Source organism: Pezoporus occidentalis, unplaced genomic scaffold, assembly GCF_034315485.1.
Source record: "Pezoporus occidentalis ecotype Australia unplaced genomic scaffold, CSIRO_AGI_Poc_V1 ctg50, whole genome shotgun sequence".
Classification (NCBI taxonomy): domain Eukaryota; kingdom Metazoa; phylum Chordata; class Aves; order Psittaciformes; family Psittacidae; genus Pezoporus; species Pezoporus occidentalis.
In genome coordinates, this window is record NW_026915836.1 from 3,464,740 (window position 1) to 3,475,515 (window position 10,776).

At 42.1% G+C, this 10,776-nt stretch overlaps 1 long non-coding RNA gene across 1 annotated transcript; it reads right to left on the minus strand.

Annotated features, from left to right (window-relative positions):
* Positions 1–291: 291 nt before the first annotated feature.
* LOC134173250 (uncharacterized) lies at positions 292–10,263 on the minus strand. Its single transcript, XR_009968189.1, has 3 exons — positions 10,110–10,263; positions 4,138–4,215; positions 292–1,016 (listed from the first exon to the last, which is right to left on the minus strand). It is a non-coding gene; the product is annotated as an uncharacterized LOC134173250 (long non-coding RNA).
* Positions 10,264–10,776: the final 513 nt, after the last annotated feature.

Here is a 10,776-nt window from a genome sequence, read left to right on the forward strand (position 1 = left end):
ATTAGGACAGCAGTGAAACAAGACTGGCAATTATCACTGGCGCTTTTACAAGTGAGGAGCTTACAGTGCTCATGTGATACCAAGTGCTTGTTGTGTGCTGAGCAGTTTTTCTGGAAGCCTTGGCTTTGTTTTCCCTTAGTCCTGAGAACAAAAAAGAAATGTTGCAAGGAAAGTGCAGAACGTATCCAGCAAGAACAATGGAATTGCGCGTGATTTGTTTAATTCTGAAATCAAGGTCACTTAGAAGTACTACAGCTTTTTTATTTGTTTTATTGTTGGGTTTTGGGTTGGTTTTTTTTTTTTAGTTTTTTTTTTTTATTTTTTTAAAAGGTTTTTTTTTTTTTTTTGGCAACATCTTTCTTGTCATTTGATGGTTCTGTCATCCCAGAACTGTATAGGTTACTGATCCTGCCTGTATTCAAAGCTGTTATTAAGTGGAGTCTTTTAGATTTTAGAGAAATGATAATGGTTCCAAAGATGACAGAAAGTGGCAGCTGGTGACAAAAAACCCCCTTGATAAGACGACAACAGTAAATCAAACTACTGCCACTTTTTCGTTTCATGTTTGTTAATACCACCTCGCCTTTTGAAGTTTAAAGCAAGGTTCAAAAGAGCCAGGTGCTGAATCATAATATTAAAGCAAGTAAGGAGCTCCATGAAAGAGAGGAGATCTGAGAGGGGAAAGCAACAAACACGGCTTTCAACTGCCTTTTGTCGGCCTTTCTGCAGATGTCACCAGTTGTTATCCCCAGCAGAGGCTTCAAGCTTGTAGCAGTGCCTCTGGCTGATTCCAACTCAACGTTTCAAGTGTCAATCAAAAAGGAAGGACGAAGCTTAGGTCCTGGTCATTGTCCTGTGAAAAGAGCCAAGCATTTAACATTGATTTAGCTCCCTCAATATACAAAGATAGAGCCAGCTTTGTGCAGCAAAAGGGCCTTTGGCAAGGTTGCTTGTAGAGCAATTCCATCGCATCCGATGCTCCTTGGTTTAGCTGTCACACTGCAGTGTCTGGAGTCCTATGAAAAGTTATTCAGGAATGAGTGAGCAAATTAAAAAGAAATAACATGCTCTCCTAAATAGCAATGCAAGCTATAGAAAATGCTCTTAACGTCATTTAGCCCTGAAAAGCATTTTTAATAAAAGTATTTTGTTCTTTTAAATGCCTTTTAACAAGGAGAATAAGATGTTTCAGGACAAGAGGAGGCCCTTGTGAAACCCATCTCCACTGGATTGGATTAGCAATTGTATCCACAAAGTGTCTTTGGTCAAGTGCTTGTTTATTTTGTTTTCAAGCCACTTATATTCACTGCCATCCATATACTGCATTATCCTTCCATATGGGTGTTAAAAATGCCCCCAAACCCAATGATGACAAAAACCGCCCTGCCTGAATGCCACAGATGCACCCATTCCGGCTTTCCCATACTTTCTCATGTCAAATTACTGCCTGCCTCTCTCATCATTTTCCTAAGGACACCTTGGGAATGATTTCCTTCCCAGCCATTACAGTCTCACCAGCTCTCACAGGAACTGCTGCTGTCCCTTGGCACAGGGATGGAAATGACGAGTCATTCGGTGTCCTTGCTTGGACCATTTTGGCAGGGTCCTGGTAGTGGGTAAGTTCCCACAAATGTGGTAGAAACCACATTTTTGTCATTAAAATACAAAGTGGAACTGGGTGAAACACAAATAAAGTAAGCCTATTGTTTCAAACAAAGTCAAGACAGGGTAGATTCATCCTTTGTACCTGAAAGTAATGTTAAATTCATGAGGAAAAAAGAAATACTGTCGTTTTGCTTATAAACATGTTTCCTTATGGGGTTTCCAGCATCTTTCCATGCAAGTTTAGTGCATGAGCGACTGCCTGAGCCACAGGTTGACCTGGTGTCACAGATACAATAGTCTTGGTCCAACAAAATTCTTGTGCATGCATCCAGCTTCAGTCAGATGAGAAAAGAAGTTTAGAGATGGGGGAAATGTTCCCCTTTTGCTGAATCAGTATTGCTTCTGTTTTCTGTTTCTCACAATGCTTTTCCCCAATATTTTAATCCTCCTCTGTGCAGGGTAAATGTCATGGGAGTTGTCACAAGAAATAGAATGTTTCCATGCTGGCAATCATTTTGCAGAAGCTTGTTCCCCTTCTTAAAGGCTAGTTTTCTAGTAGTACCTTCCTAAGCCAAAAGCACACTGACTGGCAGTACTTCTTAGCCCCACTGAAACAGCCCAGCCCCTAATAGCCTTGTGCAATGGTAGTTTTTCTGATCGTGGGGCAGGGTTCCTGAAGAGCCTCGAAGGAGCCACCTTCCTCAGGCTGCTCGCGCACTTGTGTGGCTCCTGTTACCTGTGATTTAGAAACTATCCAACAGAGGATCTCACAGTATTTGAGTCTGTTTTTAGATGTATGTGTCATTATGGACATACTCATTTCTGCCTTCCTCTGTAGGCATTTCTAACGGTCCCCGTAGCTGGCACTTCAGTAGGCAATTCAAGAAAGCATGGATTGAGGGCCTGATGCACTTCTCTGAACTTCCATTGGGATTTCATTTGATCTAATCCATGTCATTTTCTTTTTTGCACTCCCTTTCTGTCAGTTGCTTGCAGAAATGTGCCCTAACTTTCCACCAGACACTTGGCCCTATGAGCTGCTCCTTTTCTGCAGCCAGAAAATGGGTCCCTTCCTCATATGCTTCCTCAAAGGAGCAAGGGAATGGGAGATGTTTGTTTCTCCCCACTCCCTGAATGCCAGGATGCCATACTTCTCCCAGTGCAGAGAGATTATGCAGAGGTGCTGCACCAGAGATGCTGTAGAGCCTTTGCCCTTGTGCTGATGGAGTTTCTGCTGTGCCCTCCAGCAGCATGTGCTGTTCCAGGTGTCCACATGACAGGATTTATCCTGCTCCAGAGCATCAGGGAAATCAGGAGGCAGAGAGCAACTTCTTGCGTGGCAACTGGTCATCCCAGAGTATTCCATAGGCAGCCAAAGATGCACTTTGAATTTGGGATCAATGATATATCAGAGAATACAAATAGGCAATAAGTAAGAAAGCTCAAATTTTGGTTGCATTTTCTTAGAAAGCAACAACCTGTTTAATTTTTCTGTGCTGCTGTTGGCAGTGATAATGTTGAAACAGCATTTCATTTGGGGTCTTTAAAACTTGCTTGGATAAAAGGTCCAGGAGAAGGAACCAGTAGAAAGCAGAAGGATCCAGCAGAAATGGAATCATGTCTGTATATGTGTGTGTGAGAGCAAAACGAAGGTGAAAAAAAGCTGGGAATGCTTTATTCTAAATCATGCATTATAAAGCAAAGCTAGGAAACTGTGGGCTCCAGTGACCCTAAAAACACTAACAATAGAACAAAGGCTGAAGGTCAAATTTGTTTGCCAACTTGCTGATATAAGAAAGGCACAATTATGGTATGGAGATGGTTTTACCATTTCATTACAATAAGATAATGAAGAGAAAACCAAAAGAAATAAAAAATGATGCAAATGTCATCTTGATCTAGGTTTCAGTCATGGTCACTCACACCCATGTGGTAGACACAGGGCACAGTTACCATTTATGATCTTGGTGGCCTAATCCATCCAGGGTATTTTCCACCCTGGCAGTTCCTGTCTTTCAGTGTGGGCTTCTAGCTGTGCTCTTCCAGTAGTACACCTCTCTCCCTTGCTTTGCTGGGCCAAATTCAGGCTTAGTTTAAGCAAAGGCACCTTCCTTGAGCCAGAGAGGCTCAGCTTGCACAAGGACAAGATACGATGGACCACCACTGGTGAAGGGCTAGTGGAGGTCTGGGGTGTGCTTTTTCAATCACCTTTGTTTAACTATTATTGTCCCTTGGGGAGCTAAAAAATCTCTTCAACAGCTTTGCTGCCTTGTTTGCTGTTTTCCCATGTGACCAAGCTTTTATTTCACTCCCGACCCACAATAGCTCATTTCTCTTACGCTTCCTCCACCTGCTCCCTCCGAGCCCTCCTGCTCCTGATATGAACGTGTTTTTAAGGATCATGTATGTGAGCCACTCATTCCCCTCGGAGCTCAAAACAACACGAGTTACAGGAGTAATTGTCTATGACCAAGTAGACATAAACACATCGCAAACCAGTTTCAAAACTTTTTGAACAGCAGTGCCACATACCATATCCTTGGAGGTCATGAGATAATGCATTTGCATTCTTCAGTATTGTGAGAGTAATGTTCCTGGTTGCCATTGTATCTGTTGGATATAATGGCTTCTGGTCACCACAAGTTAGTAGAGGCAAACAGCAAACGATATCACGGCAACTTCACTAATGCAGAAACCATTGTACACCCAGGCGTTCCTCCCTTAAGCATAAAGAATAATTGCCTAAGTGTTTCATTGGGAGAAAAAAAGGGCACAGTCCTGGGAGTGTCAAGGATGTAGCATTCACAAATCAATAATTTCATTTATGTAAGGATGTAATTTTTTCACTGTCATCACAAAATATCACCCTGCTTAAGTGCATGTTATTACCATTGTTGAGGACTGTGGCACAGAGAAATCAGGTTTAGTTTGCTTTTCTTTTAGACAGTGGAACTCTGTATTTGCACTGTTTCTTGATTAGAAAACCTCAGCGTACGTAGCGCATTGTAAGCATTTTCATTCACCTTTCCCACACAAGCACTCTATTCAGACTAGTGATTTTCATACAACTTAATTGATGGCAGGCTGCAAAATCTAAATTACAGGGGGTGTCCTCTTCTTTATTTGTGAGGCAAGAGCTTTGCAATGATGCTTCCAGTCAACATTTCCAGAGCTAGTGTGCCTACAGGAAGTATCAGTACATTGTTTTACAGCTGTTAGCAGTGCTTCTGATCAGAAGTATGGCTCAACTTTGGCTGTTATTTTCAGAGGTATCAGGAGTCCTCAATCTAGGCTTGAACCATCTTTTTAATTGAAAATGTAAGTAAGTGTTCCAAAATTAATAGCCAAAGCTGGACTCTTCTAACAGCTATGCCCACTTGGTAAGTCTCGGGGAGGGGGGGGGCATTTCCCAAAGCAAGGATTCCCCAGCTTCAGGCACCTGCTCTAATTCAGCACTGGGATTTTCTGGTCTCAGTGCTTGTTGTCCATTTACCATGCCAAAAAAAAACCAAGATAATCTTTGCAGGATCATCTCTGTTTAACTTATTTACACAATCAAAGCAAAGGAAATACCAAATCACCAATGGGGTAGATGGCAACCATTGAAGAGTGTGTGCCTGTCTAACTGGAGATGGGATATCATGACCAAGGCACAGAAAAGCTGGTTGGTGGGGACCTCAGGAAGTCTCTAGTCCAGCCCCGTACTGAGAGAGGGACTATGCCCGATACTGGAGCAGGTCTAAAGCTTTCTTCCACGGTTTAAGCAGGTTGTTTTGCATTGAGTTATACACTGGTCCAGAGAGAGCTGGGAAATCCCAGGATAACCCAGACTAGTCTAAAGGGTATATATGTTCCATCATTTCACTGCTGCAAAGAGGATTAACATTATTACTACAGTCCTGATGCTCTAATGAGCGTTATCATGATATAAGGCAAGATTTTGCAGAGAGACAGGTAACATATTAAGCCAACAGATCTACCAGCAAGCTATCAATCCGGCTCACAAACCACTCTTCATATTCAATACACACCTGAAGAAGGGATTGTATCTGTCTTTGTCCACCAGGTTGTCTTTCTTCCAAAGGAAAATATTCAGTGGATGAGTCTGCAATTCTGTCTGCTCTGTAACAGCATTTTCATCTGATCCTTTACGCTGATCATCTCTATCAGACATATCCCATATGGCCATCATCAGCAATCAGCTAGTTCCATGGTATGCATTAGAGTTTCTCATATGTTTGTCACACACTCCTAACCGGATTTTGTAGTCTTTGAAATGGTACCCATTTTCATTGTCCTTCTGTCCACCAGCACGCTGCCACTTGTACATTACCCCCTCGTTCCTCCTCAACTCCTTGGTTTTATTTCATTGCTCATGCAAGTAGTCATGAATTTAAACAACAGGCTTGCAGTTTATATTACTCTGTGTAAGTGCAATACGTTTGTTTAGGTGAACTCCTCACAGAGCTAATACGGTTATGCTCAATCTTTCCATCTGAGAGCATTAAACCTCAGTCATCCTCCTCCCTGGGAGTTTGATAGGTTTGTAGCATGCCATATATTACATGCCCCTGCCCAGGACCACCGATATTGGACTGATGCTCTCCTGTCACTAGCCATCAGGTTGCAGTTTCTATACTTATGCCATTTCTATGCTTTTGCAGTTTCTATACTTCCACAATTTCTATACTTACACAATTTCTATACTTTTTTTCTTTCCATTTGTCTTCTGGACTTTGTATCTTTAAGTTTCAGGGTTGGTTTTTGTTTTGTTTAGTTTTTTTTAATTATTATTTCTCTAGAACCACAAGTATTAAAAACTTTGGTTTTGTTGTTTTCTAAAGAAACGAATGAATAAAAGTTGCACTTTCAAGGTATTATAGAAATATAAAAGAAAAGCTTTAGGAAAAGCACTGTAGAAAGCTGCCCACTGAAATTTAAAGTGTGTCTAAGGCTGTAACTGAGGTAGATGACATACCTCTGTCATGGAAAAGTACATGCATATATATTCTTAGCATTACATTTATGAAGAAAGCCATGTACACATGAAACTGCAGATCAGATCTTAACACTGCTCTTTAAAAGTACTGATCAAGAAAAATAAAGCTGGTAATTAACACAGGTCCTTAAAACATGTCAAAATAATTTCTCTTTAAAGTAGCACTAATAATTAAACTAGCATTAAATGTATCAGAAATATAATTATTGTATGCTTTAATCAGTTTTACTTTAGCCTCCCTTTTTCTTTTTTATTCTAGCTCCCGATAGGCAAAGTTTTCTCTGTGTGTGAAAGATGCTGTGACATGGCACAAGCTAAAGTATTCTGGGCTGTGTGTGACTGTGTGATATTCACATCCTCAGGAACAGCGAACTAGCTGAACCACCAGCATTACCAGTTCAATTCAGTTAAGGATCTGGCCCCTGCTGTGTTTATTATTAGGTGGAACTAGCAAGAATATATTCATTTTCTGCTGAACTTTTTGATGGTCTTTCTCTTTCTTCCTTTCTTTCCATTTCTCATACCTCATCCAAAATTTGTGCTGCACAGATTCAACATCCCTGTTGCTTTTTTGTTTTTTTCATTTGAATCTCAATTGCAAAGCCAACTAGATTTCATCGTGGCTTATATGGTCTTCAACTTGCTATCTGTAATCACAGTCATTGTGAAACTCAAAGCTAAGTCAAGAATTGTTGCCTTTTTATGGCTCCCTCTTTTATATATGTTGTGTTGGAGAGCAGTCGTTACCGCTTTTTTGTCATTATTTCTGGGCTTCACTCCATTAGCTAGTGAACAGGCCTTCTCTCATTGCTTTCCTTCAGTAAATACTGTAACATTCAGCTTCCTTTCAGGCTTGTGCTTTTAAAGAAAATCTTTGTACAATTAAAGATATGAAATTGCTAAATACAAGGCTGCGTTCATTGTTCTGCCTTTTTAAAGGTTTAATCACGCTTAATGGCTCTCTTGAAAACTTGAATTTCCCATGTTGATGGGTTTACCCCACTGAAAGAGTTTGCTAATATACTTTTCAAGTGTTTTCTCCTTAAATGAGCTATTCAAGAAGTTTTGTGTAGAATAAGATTGAGGAAGGATATATCCAGAAACAATTATGAAAAGGGTCCAGGGCTATCTGTTTATCCACTGGCAGAGATTCATGAGCTTAGCAGCAGCCAGAAATACAAAAGAGAAAATATAGTTCTGTCCAGCTTTGGAGGACTCACTTGGAAATGTCTTGTGTTCCTCCCTTTGGACCAGTCTCAGAGCATCTGTTGCTCCATCTTGAACCCTCCCAAGATGCAGCTGCTGATCACCGCATGATGAACGTGGACCGCGGTGAGAACTAAGCTGAGAGCATGGCCCAAGGAAGTGGTAACTTTGGTACTGGATGTCTTGTTCCAGCCACAGCCACCACCACGTGCTCTGAGAGCACCTCTCTGGAGAGCTGGTCACTGCAGCACTGCCTGCTCAGGGCTGGAGGGATGTTGTTATAAAGAGGGGAAGTGCACATCTTTACTCAGTCCTTGGCGATCAACTTTCTGTCTGTAGATGACAGTCAAAAGTACACAGCCGCCTCCAGGAGACATGGACTGGACACCTCTGCACTGTTTGACTTTGGAGTTCTGCCATGGCTGTTTATGACATCTAGGAATGAAGGCACGAGCCCTGTGAAAGCTCTGGAAACTTCCAAACACAGCATCCCATTTACTCAGTAACACAAGTTCCTTTGGTGTGCCTCGAATGTCTGTCTTAATAGTCAAAGCCGTCCAGGGTATTGGACTTTGCTTACTGAGGTATCTCCTTCCACCAGCATGACCTCCCATGGCTTTTGGTGAGAACAGTCTGGACTGTGAACCAACAGGGGAAGCTTGTGAGCTTATGCAATGGAATTCTCACAGCTCCTGAAGCTAGATTCTAGTACTTGCTCTTACCCCTTTGATAGCAATTGCTCTCACCCTTTTGATAGCAATTGCTCTCAATATATTCAGAAATAAATGTGCACCTCTTTTGTGGCATATCTGTTTTCCCCCAGAAGTTTAAAACCAACCCAAAGATTTCTGGTTCCATTCACTTACGCACAAAACCTTAAGCAGAACAAGAGCAAACCTTGCAGGGCATCTTACAAACTACAGGAAAAGCAGGAAGGCAGAAAACAAAATAGTCTCTGCTATTTTATTTATATGTCTAAATACTTGGCAGCCACTCAGCTACTTTGGTAATGGGGACCATAGGTAGGTGCAAGTTTAGTGAGATGAAGATTATAAATTAAATGTAGTAGGAGTACTATTTCATCTGTCTGTCTCAGGGCTGATATCATAACATAAATCCTGAGATACTTTAGATTAGATAGATGTGGTATGCCAATCTCCACTTAAATATTTTGGTTCTACTCCCAATAAAGTTAATGGAAGTAGGATCAGCTCTTTATTGCTCCTGTGCTATCGGTGAGTCTTCACTTCCCATCAGGCAATCCCTGTTTTGTATTACGTCGATACAAAAGCCTCATTCTGCTCACCTCAAAGTCAGCAGGTTTCGTTTAACAGTGGGAGCCCCATTAGGGTTTTAGTGCTTTAAACTGAAGCTCCCAGGCCTTCACATGGCTCAGAGTCACTCATCCTCATTGCGAGCGCTCTGTCCTTACTGTAGCATGTGCAAGAGCACTCAGTTCTCAAGGGTTCTTTGACTGGGGAGACTGATGGACACAGACAACTTTACATCACCTTCCTACTCCCCCCACTGTAGCCCAGGCTTGCCTGGAGCCCTTTCAGGCCCTGTTTGCACATGGATTGTCAATGGCACCTTTGAAGCAGCTCTGTGTTGGACTGGGTTGAAACCATTAGGACATGGAGCAGCTGCATCCTCTGGACAGCAGGAGATGCACCAAGGACACCCCACCACCACCATGTATGCTTCACGATTACAGTTGTTGTATACAGTCATTTTAAATCAAGCTGTTTCACTTGCAGTCTTAGACCATTTGGATTAGCTCAGGTTGGGAATGGGATTGCCTAACACGGGGCCTAAGGAGATGCAGGCAGAGTACCCAGGGAGCTTCCTAGACAGAACACAGCCTGATGGCAGCTGGTTGTCTGATCACCTGTTGTTAATGGCTTCAGTTTGTCTAATAGCCCTCTCACTGTCAATGAAGTAGAATTTTCAGCTCAGGTATCTGAATTATCACTTACTGTGATTTTGGAGACCTGCCAGTCATGTGAACCTGAATAGCAAATGCTGCGCACCCCTATATCACTTCTGGATTTGTTACATAAAACCAAATAGCTCGGGAGCTTGGAGAGGATCAGGTGGCGTACCTAACCAGTTATTATGGAGCATGGTTTCTGCATTTATGATGAACTGTTCCTGGAAGATTCTTATTCAAAATAACAGCACACAGCAAATAGCTCCCAGCATTTTAGCTGTAAATTGTGTGAACAGGAAAAAGGGAAGCCCAGGCAGCAGAGGCTTTACTACGTGGCACGTTCTGCTACATTTACACATCACCTGGTACCTGAAGCGGTCCAATCTGGTCACTGGAGCGGCCCACAGAAGTCTCAGCACATCCCAAAAGCACATGTCCCGTTTCCACTCAAGCTGGGCATGTGTTTCAGGAGCAGTGATTTTAAGCACTTTGCTGAAGGCAGCTGTCAGATTTGTGATAGCCAGGTAAGACGGCACTCCAGGTGAGTGGCAAAACCCAGGTCTATGACCTTTTCCCTCACAGATGGTTAATAGGCACAATATGCTATCAGGTTTCTTATGGCTGCACTAACACACACTTCCCAATTCATCTTGGAGCGGGCATTGTCAGATGGTGCTTTGCCTTGTGTTCTGGTTTTCTTGCAGGCACTGTGCTGGAAAATACTCAGTCCTTTATCACCCCAAACCCACCAGGAACATCACACGAGGATGCCTTTAAGAGCCGTGTGCTGTTCATTCAGTTTGTTTCCTTCAATGCTGTGTCTCCAAAGTTACTGATTAATTTCATGCAGTGCAAGGAGAGCTATTGATTTCCCATGTCTGTTTCTGACCCTTTAAGATATAAAAATGCAAATACATTGCTTAAAGAGAACACGTATTTCTCCCTTGTACCTGCTATCGTGTGACTTCAAAACAAAAAGCAGCTATTGCTGGTTTTGTTTTGATAAACTCTAGCAGGTTTGGCGTTTCACTGAAAC